Source organism: Spermophilus citellus, assembly GCF_964194105.1.
Source record: "Spermophilus citellus genome assembly, chromosome: 15".
Lineage (NCBI taxonomy): Eukaryota > Metazoa > Chordata > Mammalia > Rodentia > Sciuridae > Spermophilus > Spermophilus citellus.
The window spans coordinates 42,593,544-42,606,362 of record NC_138195.1 but is presented as its reverse complement, the minus strand read 5'-3'; positions in this window follow the sequence as shown (position 1 = coordinate 42,606,362).

Sequence of the window (12,819 nt, the reverse complement as noted above, 5' to 3'; positions counted from 1 at the left end):
AATATTAGCCCAATCTGCTGGCGTCATGTTTAAGTTGGTAATGGATTCGACCAAGCTTACAGTGAAGGGTGCTTGGGGACCATAGGTTGTTACAGCCTCTTTTAGCTCCTTCACTGTTTTGAAATTTAAACCCTGGTAAATTCGCTGCCCTCCTACCTCAAATACAGGGCATACTTGAGATCCTGTCTCAGGATCCCAACTATCAACTGCGGGGGTTGGGAGTCTCCTAGCATATGGAGGTGGTGCTGTTGATTGGACACTTATGTCCTCTGGTGATAGAATGCTGTTAGTAGCAGTCTCCTGTAGAGGTGGTGCTGATGGTTGGACACTTACGCTCTCTGATAGAAAGGTGTTATTAGCAGTCTCCTGTTGTAACTTTTCCCCTGATGGCTTTTTCTGCTCTAAACTTCCTTCCTCTGTCTCACTAGCTTGAAAGACCTTATCTTTTACTTGAATCTTTTCCTCTTTCTGACTAACTTGAGAGACCTTCTCTTTTACTTGAATCAATATGTCTTCTCCTTCCTCTACCTTTGTCTGAATTGAAGGCTTTGGACTAAGCAAACCAGATACGAGTGTCCACAATGGCAATGTGCCAACTGGCAGAGTCTATACTCCCAGCATGGTTCAAAGGTTTTTTAATGTATGACCAATTATCTATACCTCCACCCACTTCCCCTCTTCCTGGATTATTTTGAAGCAAATTCCAGATAGACATTATGTACTCTTTTTCTAAAAAATATATATTTTTTTAGTTTTTAAAAAAATTTTTTTGGTGTTATAGTTGGATATAATACCTTTATTTTTATTTGTTTTTATTTTTATGTGGTGCTGAGGATCAAACCCAGCGCCTTGCATGTGCTAGACAAGCACTCAACCACTGAGCCACAGCCTGAGCCCTATTTTTAGATTTTGATGGACCTTTATTTCATTCATTTATTTATATGTGGTGCTGAGAATCCAACCCAGGGCCTCACACATGCTAGGCAAGTGCTCTACCACTGAGCCACAGTCCCAGCCCCCATTATATACCCTTTAAAAAAAATCTTTATTTATTATTATGTGGTGCTGAGGATCGAACCCAGTACCTCACATGTGTGAGGCAGGTGCTCCACCACTGAGCTACAGCCCCAGTCCCCCATTATATACTCTTATTAGCAAATATGTCAGTATTTGTCTTTAAAATAAAAGTACAATGGGACTTAGATCAGATTATAGTCAAGCCATCAGATTTCTTTAATGTTGCTAGACATTGCCAAATGATCCCCCTTTCTTGGGGGAGCACAAAATTCATCGCCCTGTTGAGAACCATTGCTTGGAATGTAGCTTAGTGTATAACACACTTAGCACACGTAGAGCTCTGGTTTTGATTCCTAACACCAAAAATAAATAAATAAACAAACAAACAAACAAACTCTGAAAAAGGAAACACTAACCTTCATAACAATCATACCTGTGGTAGACAGATTCTCTCTTTTTTTTTCCCATGGTATTGGGGATTGAACCCAGGGATGCTCAACCCCTGAGCCACATCCCCAGCCCTTTTTAATTTTTATTTGACCCAAGGTCTTGCTAAGTTACTTAGGGCCTCTCCAAATTGCTGAGGCTGGCTTTGAATTTGCAATTCTGCCTTGTTCTCCCGAGTCACTAAGATTACAGGCTTGTGCTATGGTGCCCAGCAGTAGACAGATTATTTTTTTTAAAAAAATAATATTTATTTTTTAGTGGACACAATATCTTTATTTTACATTTATGTGGTGCTGAGGATCAAACCCAGTGCCTCATGCATGCTAGGCAAGCACTCTACCACTGAGCCCCAACCCCAGCCCCAGTAGACAGATTCTTAACGTGGCCCTATGATTCCTGCTCCCTAGTGTTCATGCCCTCGTGCAATTACCTCCACTTGAGTGTGACTTTCTTCTGACTAAAAAGTACAACAAAGACAATGGCATGTGTCTGATTACATATGCCCATTACATGATGGTGTTACAAAAGATGGAACTACAGTCTTGCTGGAGGAGGCTTTTTCCTTCTTTGCAAACCTTGAGGAAGCAAGGTACCACAGAGGGGAACCCAAAAGGAAATGAGGGTGGCCACTAGAAGGCAAGAGCAACCTCTAGCCAAATCCTCAGTCCTGCAAGTGCTAGGAACTGAACTCTGCAGATAACCTGAGTTCATTTGGAAGCTGATATTTCTCCAGTTAAGCATTCATAGGACTGAGACCCCAGCCCTAGACAGCACCTTGATTTCAGCTTCCAGAAGACCCAGTCATGCCTAGATTCCCGACCCACAGAAACTGTAGACTAGTAAATATGTATTGTTTTCAGTTACTACTTTTGTGGTAATACTGATATACAGCAATTGAAAACTAATATAACATCCAAAAAATGATAAACAATTACTTAATATTATTGAATGTCTTGTTAATGTTCTTACTTCCCTGCTTGCTTTATACATTTTTTTAAAACAGCATTTTTGTGAGATATGCTGACTTTAGTCTGCACCCGTGTGAGATGTGAGTCTGCAGCGTATCCCGACTCACAGCAGAGCTCCTTTTTTCGGCCCAGCCTTTCTCAGATCCAACCTGCCTGGGTCCTGTCAAAGCTTATATCCCTGAACAAGCTTTCCCAGGGCCTCATGCTGATCAGCCCTGTCTTTCCACTTAGATCAGATTATAGTCAAGCCATCAGGTTTCTTTAATGTTGCTGGACATTGCCAAATGATCCCCATTTATTGGGTGAGGGCAAAATCCATCATTCTGAAGAGAACCATTGCTTTTAGGTTAACCTGATTTTCTCTTCTTTGACTTACTTTGTTTGGTGGTTTAATTTTCAAAGGGTTTTCCTCTTTCTAGAATGGGGATCCCACTTGCTATCATTCCCTGAATCCTGCAAGTTAGGTGCTCAGCTGAGATCTGAATTCACAGCCTTTGGGTCTAATGTGCTGTTAAGCAATCTTATATGGTCATAAAAAGCAATGTTAAGATTTGCTGTCTCCTGTTATAAGGCACCCTGCTGGAAGCTAGCAGGGTAGAGAGCTGAGGGACAGACTGCAAAGGAGATTAGAGAGGGAGTTTACAAACTCTCAAGGGACTCCTTTTAACCAGGGAGACCAGGCTAATCCTTTTGTGAAAAGATAATGAGCACTTTTGCTGGTCTGTGATTAGGGCCTGCATATGGCACAGATACCAAGTGCTATGGCATAGTCAGGGGAGTGTTATAGGAGAGGGTTTAGAAAGACCAGGGCAGAATAGATTCAGAAGTGAATGCTCAGGGTATGTGTGGGTTTTGTCTAGATTTCCCACATCTATAAAGTAATTTTTAAGTTTTGTGGGGAAAAAGAGAAAAATTAAAAATCAGTAATTCTTAAATTAATAATCCAACTGGCTAGACAATCTATAAATATAAGGACAGATAAATGATACTAAAAGTTATTGATTTTTTAAAAATTATTAAAATCTATAGAAGAAATCAGTCACAGTGGTTCATGCCCGTAATCCCAGTGACTCAGGGCAGAGGCAGGAGGATAGCAAGTTGGAAGCTAGCCTCTGCAAATTTATGACATCTGTCTCAAAAATTTAAAAAAGGGGGCCAGGCATGGTGGTGCATGCCTGTAATCCAAGCGGTTCAAGAGGTTGAGACAGGAGGATCTCAAGTTCAAAGACAGCTTCAGCAACTTAACAAGGCTTTATGCAATTTAGTGAGACCCTGTATCTAAATAAAAAATAAAAAGGGCTGGGATTGAATTCAGAGGTTAAGCTCCTGTGGGTTCAATTCCTGGTACCAAAAAGTAAATAAAAATATATAAATTAATAAAAAGGGCTGGGAGTGTAGCTCAGTGGTAAAGTGGCCCTGAGTTTTATTCCCCAGTATTATAACAACAGCTATTTATCTGTCTATTCACCCATTCGTCTATATAGAATTAGCAATTGTGAGTCAGCCATGGTATAAGAGAAAGGGTAGAACTGTAGTTCTCCAAGCATCAGCACCACTTAAGAGCTTTTAGAAATGCAAATTCACAGGCCCTATCCCAGACCAACTGGATAGGGCCCAGCATTTGGGGTTTTAAAAAGCCCCAAATCTGGGAGCCAGAAAACCCAGTGGTTCTCAAATTTAATTGTATGCTTTAATTTGAGAACCACTGGGTTTTCTGGCTCCCAGATTTCACCACCACTTCCTTCACTCCCGAGTGACAATTGCCTAGGCAGCTCAATGACTTTTAAATGTGCATTGCCTCAAAATCTCCCTGACTATACCAATATACTTGCTGCTTAGTGCACTTTTAGAGGAGCTTTTTTTTTAAATTTTTTATTAGCTTCCAGTTCTGTTCAGCATAGAAAAATTAGCTGTGCTCAGGTGGGAACTGTTCAGTAATGTGTTGGTAATAAACAGATTAGTTAATCAGCCATGATTTATTAATGATGAATTAATTATACCTGATTGTGCAGTTCTGCTAGCTAAATGGAGCTTTAAAGTAGTTATTTTATTAATCATCACAGTGCTAATTGCAGACACTTACAGAAGGATCACTAATTAAACATGCAACCATATGCAGAACAAGTTGGGCTGCTGAGACCTGCAAGAATAAGAAACATTCACTTTTAGGGCAGCCAAAATAAACTTTATTTTATGCACTATTAGGGAGTTTACTTGGCAATATTAATTAATCACTGTGCACTAATATTGTAATATTTTCCAGTAGGAATTGATCCCTATATCAAAATGTATGTAGTTCTCAGTGAAATTCTGTTATAGAAGTATTGCTCTGTTTTACATTCATGCAGACTGTTTTAACAGAGACCATTGATCTATGGGATGGGTTATAGAAGAGAGTTAAAATTGTACACTAGACTTTTGTACAATGTAGAGAACATCAAGTGAGTGGGAAATTGTGAACTCCTAGGGATCAGGAGTACCCTTGTGTGTTGAATCAGAATAAGAGGATTTATAGCCTTGTGCTGTTGGAGCCTAGGAAGGAATGAGACCATTTAGTTAAGGGGCCTCAGGTAAATTCAAGGATAGCTAAATCACAGGGAAATTTTAGCTCAGGATAGATTAAAAGCACTACATGCCTTTTTTTTTTTTTTTAATTTCATGGCTTTTTGTTGTGATGATCATTAATTGTTTGGGGTTATTCAGCATCCAAGCACCATCATCCTGGCACCTTGAGCTGGGAAATTCTCTGTGAGTAGTATAAGGAGAGAGTGCCCAACTTTCCCCATGGAAGCCAAAGCAACCAGATGTTACTTCTCTCTGCAAATCGGAGGGTGGGCCTGCTACTCAGGCTCACTCAAAACAGAAACGTTCTGGGAGTTTGGTCCTGAACTGGGATGCAGTACTGTGGAGGGGGCTGGACGACGTGGTCCCTGCAGTGGCAGCTCCATGAGATAACACAGGATTCTGACAGTTGGTGAAACTGCTCAGAATAATGGCTCCAGGAATAATATTTGCTTAATATTTGTCCAACAGATTATTGTATCAAATCAGTATTGTATGAATATATGATAATTGTGTGATGATAAGCATGAGATTTCAAGTTGGTCAATGTTTGTAGAGTCCATACTTTCCCATGATCTGAAGTGCTACCTCCCTCAAATGCCCACCCTCCAGATGTGATTGACTGTTTCTGACCCCTCTATTCTATTGTATTTATCACTTGTTTTTTTCTATACCAACAATGTACTGTTTTCATTGTTATTTTTATTAAACATTTTAATCTTCATTATATATATTCTGCCATATAATTTCCCAGAATTTGTTTAATTTTATAATTATTTTAAAATAGTTAGTACAAGTTGACTCTTGGTAAAGAGTCAAATAATACATCCCAGCAGCTCAGGAGGCCAAGGCAAGAGAATTGCATGTTCAAAGCCAGCTTCAGCAATTTAGTGAGGCACTAACCAACTCAGCGAGACCCTGTCTCTAAATAAAATACAAAAAGGGCTGGGTATGTGGCTCAGTGGTCGAGTGCCCCTGGGTTCAATCCCTAGTACCATAAAGAAAAATCATAAAGTAACACAAAGTATGCAAAAGTGAAAACTAAGTCTCTCTCCCACCACTGATCCCTTTTCTACCTTTCCCTTCCTCAGTGACAATCACTATTATCAATTTGTATTCTTCCAGACGTATTTATGCAAGTACAAGTTGTGCATATGGTTGTGCATATACACATATCTTTGTGTATGTGTGTGTGTGTATGTATGTGTGTGTGTGTGTATATATATATATATCTATATAGTAACTTAACTAATCACATGGTTCTGCATCTTGATTTTTTTTGAATTTTAATATTTATTTTTTTTTAGTTTTCGGCGGACACAACATCTTTGTTTGTATGTGGTGCTGAGGATCGAACCTGGGCTGCACGCATGCCAGGCAAGGGCGCTACCGCTTGAGCCACACCCCCAGCCCTGCATCTTGATTTTTAAAATGTGATATATGTGGGGCTGGGGTTGTAGCTCTGTGGTAGAGCACTTGTCCCACGTGTGTGAGGCACTAAGTTTGCTCCTCAGCACCACATAAAATAAAAAAATAAATAAAGATATTGTGTCCATCTACAACTGAAAAAAATATTTTTAAAAATATAATATATGTTTAGTCAGCCATTATTATTATCCCTGTTTTACAGATGAGGCAAGCAATGCCCTGAGAAGAAACTGACTGTTTAAGGTTACTCAGTTAGAAAGGTGTTTGGGTCTGAATTCAAAACCAGGCTGTGTGACTAGAAATCTGATGTGGCCTTTTAGCACTTTAAGGAATACTCCCCGAACTCCCAGTTCTGGTTATTGTCCTGTGTATCCCTCAAATTTAGAGGCATAAAAGTCCTTTGTTATACTCACAGATTCTGTGGGTCAGAAATTTGCACAGGACAGCGAGGAAGACTTGTATGTACTCCATTTAGGAATGGAGGAACTTGAGGAACTCAGTTATGGTGGCTATGGTCACCTGAAGGCTTGTTCTGACACATCTTTGGAGCCTATGTAGGGAACACTCAAACAGCTGGAGCTAAAACAGTTGGAACCCCTTGACCATCTTTATCTCAGTATGGTCTCTCTGCCTAATGTTTCCAGCATGGTGCGTTTAGGACGGCTGTACTGCCTCCCTGTTGGCTTGGCCCCTAAGGCACAAGGCCTGAGAAAGCCGGTGGAAGCTCTGTCTCCTTTTATGAGGTAAAATTACACAGCTGTACTTCTGTTGCTTTCTCTTCTTTCTGTCTTTCTTCCTTTCTTTCTTTTTTTTACTCTACAGTACTAGGGTTGAACCCAGGGGCACTCTGCCACTGAGGACATCCACTCTAACACTCTACCATATCCCAATCCCTTTTCACTTTTTGCTTGGTTGTCCAAGTTGGCCTCAAATTTATGATCCTCTTGCTTCAGCCTCTGGGCTCCTGTTGCCTTCTGGTGATGAAGACATTTACAAAGGCCTATCTAGGCTCAAGGGCAGGACACCTTTAGAGAGAAGAGTGTCAATCTCCATTGTAAGAAGAACAAATGGGATGGAATATGTTTGACTACAGCTAGTTTGGGAAAATATAGTGTGCCACAGAGGGTTTTGGGTAATTCCCCATAGTCTTAGAAAATTTGGGTATAAAGGTTAGCAGGAACAAAGAATGACTTCATTTAGAAGAAAAAAAAAAACCTCATGTAATTTTTTTTTTAAATTTCAGTGAAACAAATGCAATCCTGTCAATGAAATATTGTCACCAAACATATGGATGTACTTACAGATCATCATCAAAGAGACTTTTGAAAATGTTCTTAGCTGAATGAACCAAAAGAAACTTTTAAAGAATCAGAAACACGTGTCAGCTTTCAAGAACTTGGTGAGCTCTCAAGCATGCTCTGAAAGTAGATGGACCTACTTGGCTGCATTCTCTAGTCCTGCATCATTCAGAGGGCTTATTAGTCTCCTTGGCTTAACCCTGCTGGGACAGTGCCTTGTAGTCATTGATGCTGCCAAATGCTCCTGGGGAGGCCAGAGTGGCCACTGTCGGATGCATGGCCTATGACTTTGTGTAATAGCCAGTTGAGGTTATTGCAATACCTTTGGGTCAGGTTATTTTAAGTTACAATAGACAGTTTGTGAATTTCATCAAGCAACTGGACGTTCTTTCCAGCTAAAATCATGATTTCAGCATAAAAGAAAAGAAGAGGTAAGTTAAAAGCCAACACCTGTTCTTCTAAAATTGCTCTACTGCAGGTACCAACCCTAGAGAGTTGGCAGATGGCTCCGTGTTTCTAAGCCTGACCTTCGTAGCCCTTCATCAATCTTGAGCTGATTGATTCTCAGGAAAGAGGAGACTGGCTTCCCAGGGTACCCAAGATACCTTTGATTTAGTTACTACCTGAAGACCAATTAATTAGCGCACACTGATTCTCTCAAGCTTTCCTAACAAAAGCCAGGAAACACTGGGCATAGCCTAGCTGGGGCAGCTTTACACTAGCTCATCAATTACTGTCACTCCTGGCATGGATGCTCCTAAAACATAAATTAAAAAACATCATTTTGTACCATGGAAGACAAATCTTCAAGGCTTGTGGCTCTCCTGTGCTATGATTCCTATAGTTGAAGGGCCCCCCATATTTAAAAACTTCTGCCTAAAACTACCAACTGCTTCTTCCATTCCATCTTTACTCATGACTGCCAAGAGAGTTTGTTCATTGTGAGAGAACTGGCTCCTTGACTATCTGGCACTTTGTTCTATTAAATTTAGGAGCTTTAGTTATTTTTTTTTTATTTTTGAGTCAAAAGGGATTGTATTGCTTTTTTATGACATGGAAGTAATTCATATTCACATCTCAGTTGTCCTCTGGAAGGACTATTGGGATCTCATTCTTCTCCCCTACATGAGGCTCTTGGCCTCTCTCTCACTTGGTCCCATTTCTTTCCTAGTCACTCAGTTTTTGCTCTTCCAAGCTAGGAAAGAATACTAAAGTGGGAAGAGCCAGGGCTGGATCTGGGGGTGTGATGTCAATGTGATGAGAAGTGATAAAGGAGAAATAATAGAATAGTATAGCCCATGTATCTATTTTTTGAAATGGAGTTTTACTGTGTTACCCAGGCTGGCCTCAAACTTCTGGGCTCAAGTAATCCTCCTTCCTTAGTTCCCTGAGTAGATGCAACTACAGGAGTGTACCAGCACTTCCATTTTTAAAAATTAGCTTCTCGGGCTGGGGTTGTGGCTCAGTGGTAGAGTGCTCACCTAGTATGTGTGAAGCACTGGGTTTGATCCTCAGCACCACATAGATTTAAATAAGTGAAATAAAGGTGTTGCGTCCATCTACAGCTTAAAAAAAATAAGTAAAATATAGGTATTGTGTCTATCTACCACTAAAAATATATTTTGAAAAATTTAGCTTCTCTATAACTTGTTTCCATTAAGAAGATAACCTAAAGTTGACTTTTGCTATTAAGGACTTTCTCCCTGGGGCTGGGGTTGTGGCTCAGTGGTAGAGCGCTTGCCTAGCACATGTGAGGTACTGGATTTGATACTTGGCACCACATAAAAATAAATAAATAAAATGAAGGTTTTTAAAAAAAGAACTTTCTCCCTGAGGGTACAGTCACATGCTTGTAATCCCGGGAACCTGGGAGGCTGAGGCAGGAGGATTGCAAGTTCAAGACAAGCCTCAGCAATTTAGCAAGGCCCTAAGCGACTTAGTGAGACCCTGTCTCAAAAGGGGAGTGGGAGTATCTGGGGATGTAGCTCAGTGGTAAAGCTCCCTTGGACTCAATTCCCAGTATCCCCCAAAGAAAAAAGAACTCTCTCCCCATGATAAATCCTGTTTTGGATAGTGCAATACATTAATTAATTGGTACTGGGATTGAACCCAGGATGCTTACCACTGATGCTTACCACTGAGAAGACAAATTCTCCTCAGTTACTGAGTCTGCCCTGGAACTTGTGATCCTTTGCCTCAGCCTCCCGAGTCACTGGGATTTACTGAGATTGCCTGCATTCGCCATCAAGCAGGGCTTATATTTTTATTGTCAAGGAAATTTTAAAACATACCTCTCTCCACAAGACAAGTGCTCATCAGGCAGTTTCAGCCGTTATTATTATCAATTCGTGACCAATTTTGTTTCCTGTGTACCCCACAAAGGCATGCGTTCTACACTCCCTGCTTGGGTTCACCCTTGGGTTCAGACCCATTTCCTCAGCAGAACATTCTCTGAAGGAGGCAACCTGGTGTGGTGGACTCCTTCCTGTCTTCCTTTCCACTCTTGAGGACAGAAGCTTGAGAACACCTCAAGTGTCACATTCTATTTTACTTGATGGGGAAATTCGAGGCGTCCTGGTGGCAGCAGGACAAAAGGACAGCTGTGCTGGGCTGCCCACAAATTAGGGCATCTCTGGAGACTACCTTCCAATTCTCATTTAATTTTTAGGAGAGCTTTAATTATGCCACCAACTGTCCTCACTTGAACAATCACAGGCACTAGGCTGATGGGGGGAAAAGAGTGATTGACTTGATTTGCATAACCATTTACCTTAATTAGAATGTCAAAAGTTGGTGGCAAAGAGGCCTAGTTGTGCTTTGACTTAGGATCATTTTAATTTAGTCCAATTTACCATTATTACAACTGCCTTCCTCTGCATCTCGGGTCCTCTTCTAAAGGATTTGTAGCAAAAACAAAATTGAAGCAACTAGTAACTTGCTCTTTAGACTGAACTCCTGGGGGGAAAAAAATCTAAGAGATTCATTTCCTTAATCCAAACCATGATCTTAGTTTCTAGCTAAATTAATACCTCCATGGATATTTAGATTGAGCACTGATAACACAGGCAAACACTTGACTGTGAATCCAGAAGCCTGCTTTTTACACGTGTGTAAGAGGGTAGAATCATCTTCAAGTTGTCCTACGAGGAAAAAAAAAAATGTGTTTGAATAGCCACGTTTACTCCAATGTTTAAACACAGGATTGGTGTGTAATGATAATAATTGTAGAGGTTTGCTAATCGAGAATATTCTTTTAAATTATATGTAGAGCTTCTATGACGACATGATTCTAAAGTACGAAGGGACTGAGAATAAACGGAGCTCCAGGTCTCAGGCATGGAACCACCCAGATCCATTAGAGACTCTTTAAGCACGCCTGGGTGATTCTGGGTCTGGCTGGTGAGCTACTTACTCAGGTCCTGGTTAAATCAGGCATCCTCTGTTTTTCCGCCCTCATTCCCTTTTAGCAGCAGGAGGCCACCTATTTAATTAGTTGAGGGTAGGAGCGTCTGTAATCTCCTGGGGGTGGCTTCAGCTCCTGGGTTGGATAAGAGGGTGAATCCGACAACGGGTGTGGCTGGCCTCTCCCCTGCAACATATGGGGAGCCCACCATGCCTTCATCCCAAGTTCCAGCAGCAAGCCTTAGAGGAGAGGCCTTCCCTGCTGGGAACACACCCTGCTAAACCAAGGGCAGGCAGCGTCACTAGTAGAGGTCAAGGCAGTTCTGAGAGCAAACAGCATCTGGCAAACTATGCCAATTGGAAATCAATGGCCCTCCCTGGGTGGGTTTAATTTTATGGTTATTTGCACAAACTTACAGTCCCTAATGGGCAGGGCAGAGCTCCCAGCATCCTCCCAGAATTGTTCCAATGGAGTCTGATGTCTTGGCAGCCAGTGAATAGGTTGAATTGAAGAGTCTGTTCCCTGGAGGCTAGTGCCAGAGTAACGGTAGGGTTAGCACTGGGGATGTGACCATCAGCACACTATGTGGAAGCTCCTGGAGCCATACACACTGTCTCCTGCCTGAGGGAGACAAGCAGGTTCCTCTGCAAGCAATACTGAATCTTTATGTTCCGTCTACAGATTCCATGTTTTTCTTAGAGGTCAGTGATTCTTGAATTAACATAAGATTTCACAGTGGTCAAGAGGTTATGTTCTATAGTCAGGTAAATCCAGGTTCCACTTCTCACCCACAAAAGGATCTTGGGACAAATTTCTTGTCCTCCCTAGGCCTGAATTGCCTCATCTATGAAAGGAGGATAATAATAGTACCCACCTTACTGAGCTGCTTTGGAGATGGAAATAAGATAATATGCTGAACAAGCCTAATAGAGTATCTGACACATTGATGCACTTTAAACAAATTTGAGGTTTTCAAAGTGACAATAGGGACTGGGCATGTAGCTCAGTGGTAGAGCGCTTGCCTAGCACGTGTGAGGCACACTGGGTTCTATCCTCAGCACTACATAAAAATAAATAAAATAAAGTTTTGTGTTCATCTGCAACTAAAAAAATTTTTTAAGCGACAATAAAGATAATAATTCCTGCCAAATATGAACAATCTGGGACTCAAAATTTGTTAAAATAGGCAGGAAGAGAAGACTGGAATGAGCAGCACTAGTTTTAAAATATTAAATTTTGTCAGGTGTGGTGGTGCACACTTGTAATTCTAGCAATTCAGCAGGTTGAGTCAGGAAAATTGCAAGTCCAGCTGGGATAACTTAGCGAGACCCCTTTTATTTATTTATTTATTTATTTATTTATTTATTTATTTAATGTCCTAACCTTTAAAATTTTTATTTTATTTTATTTTATTTTGATCTCTGAATTTACTTATATGATAAATTCCTGAGTTTTCTTATCCAAATAACACTTTATCTCTGGTTTAAGGCGCTCCTCCATACTGATCCATATTCATACTTCAGAGTCACTCTATTGAAGCAGAAATTCACTTAAATACTTTATTTCAGAGCCTTTATTTATTTGATCATCAAGTAGGGAACAGAATCTGATGGGCTTAGAAAGCCACAAGTTCCATCTTGTTATGCAGTAAATGTTCAGATGCTGCAGTATCTAGGCACTGAGAAGAATTGAGTAT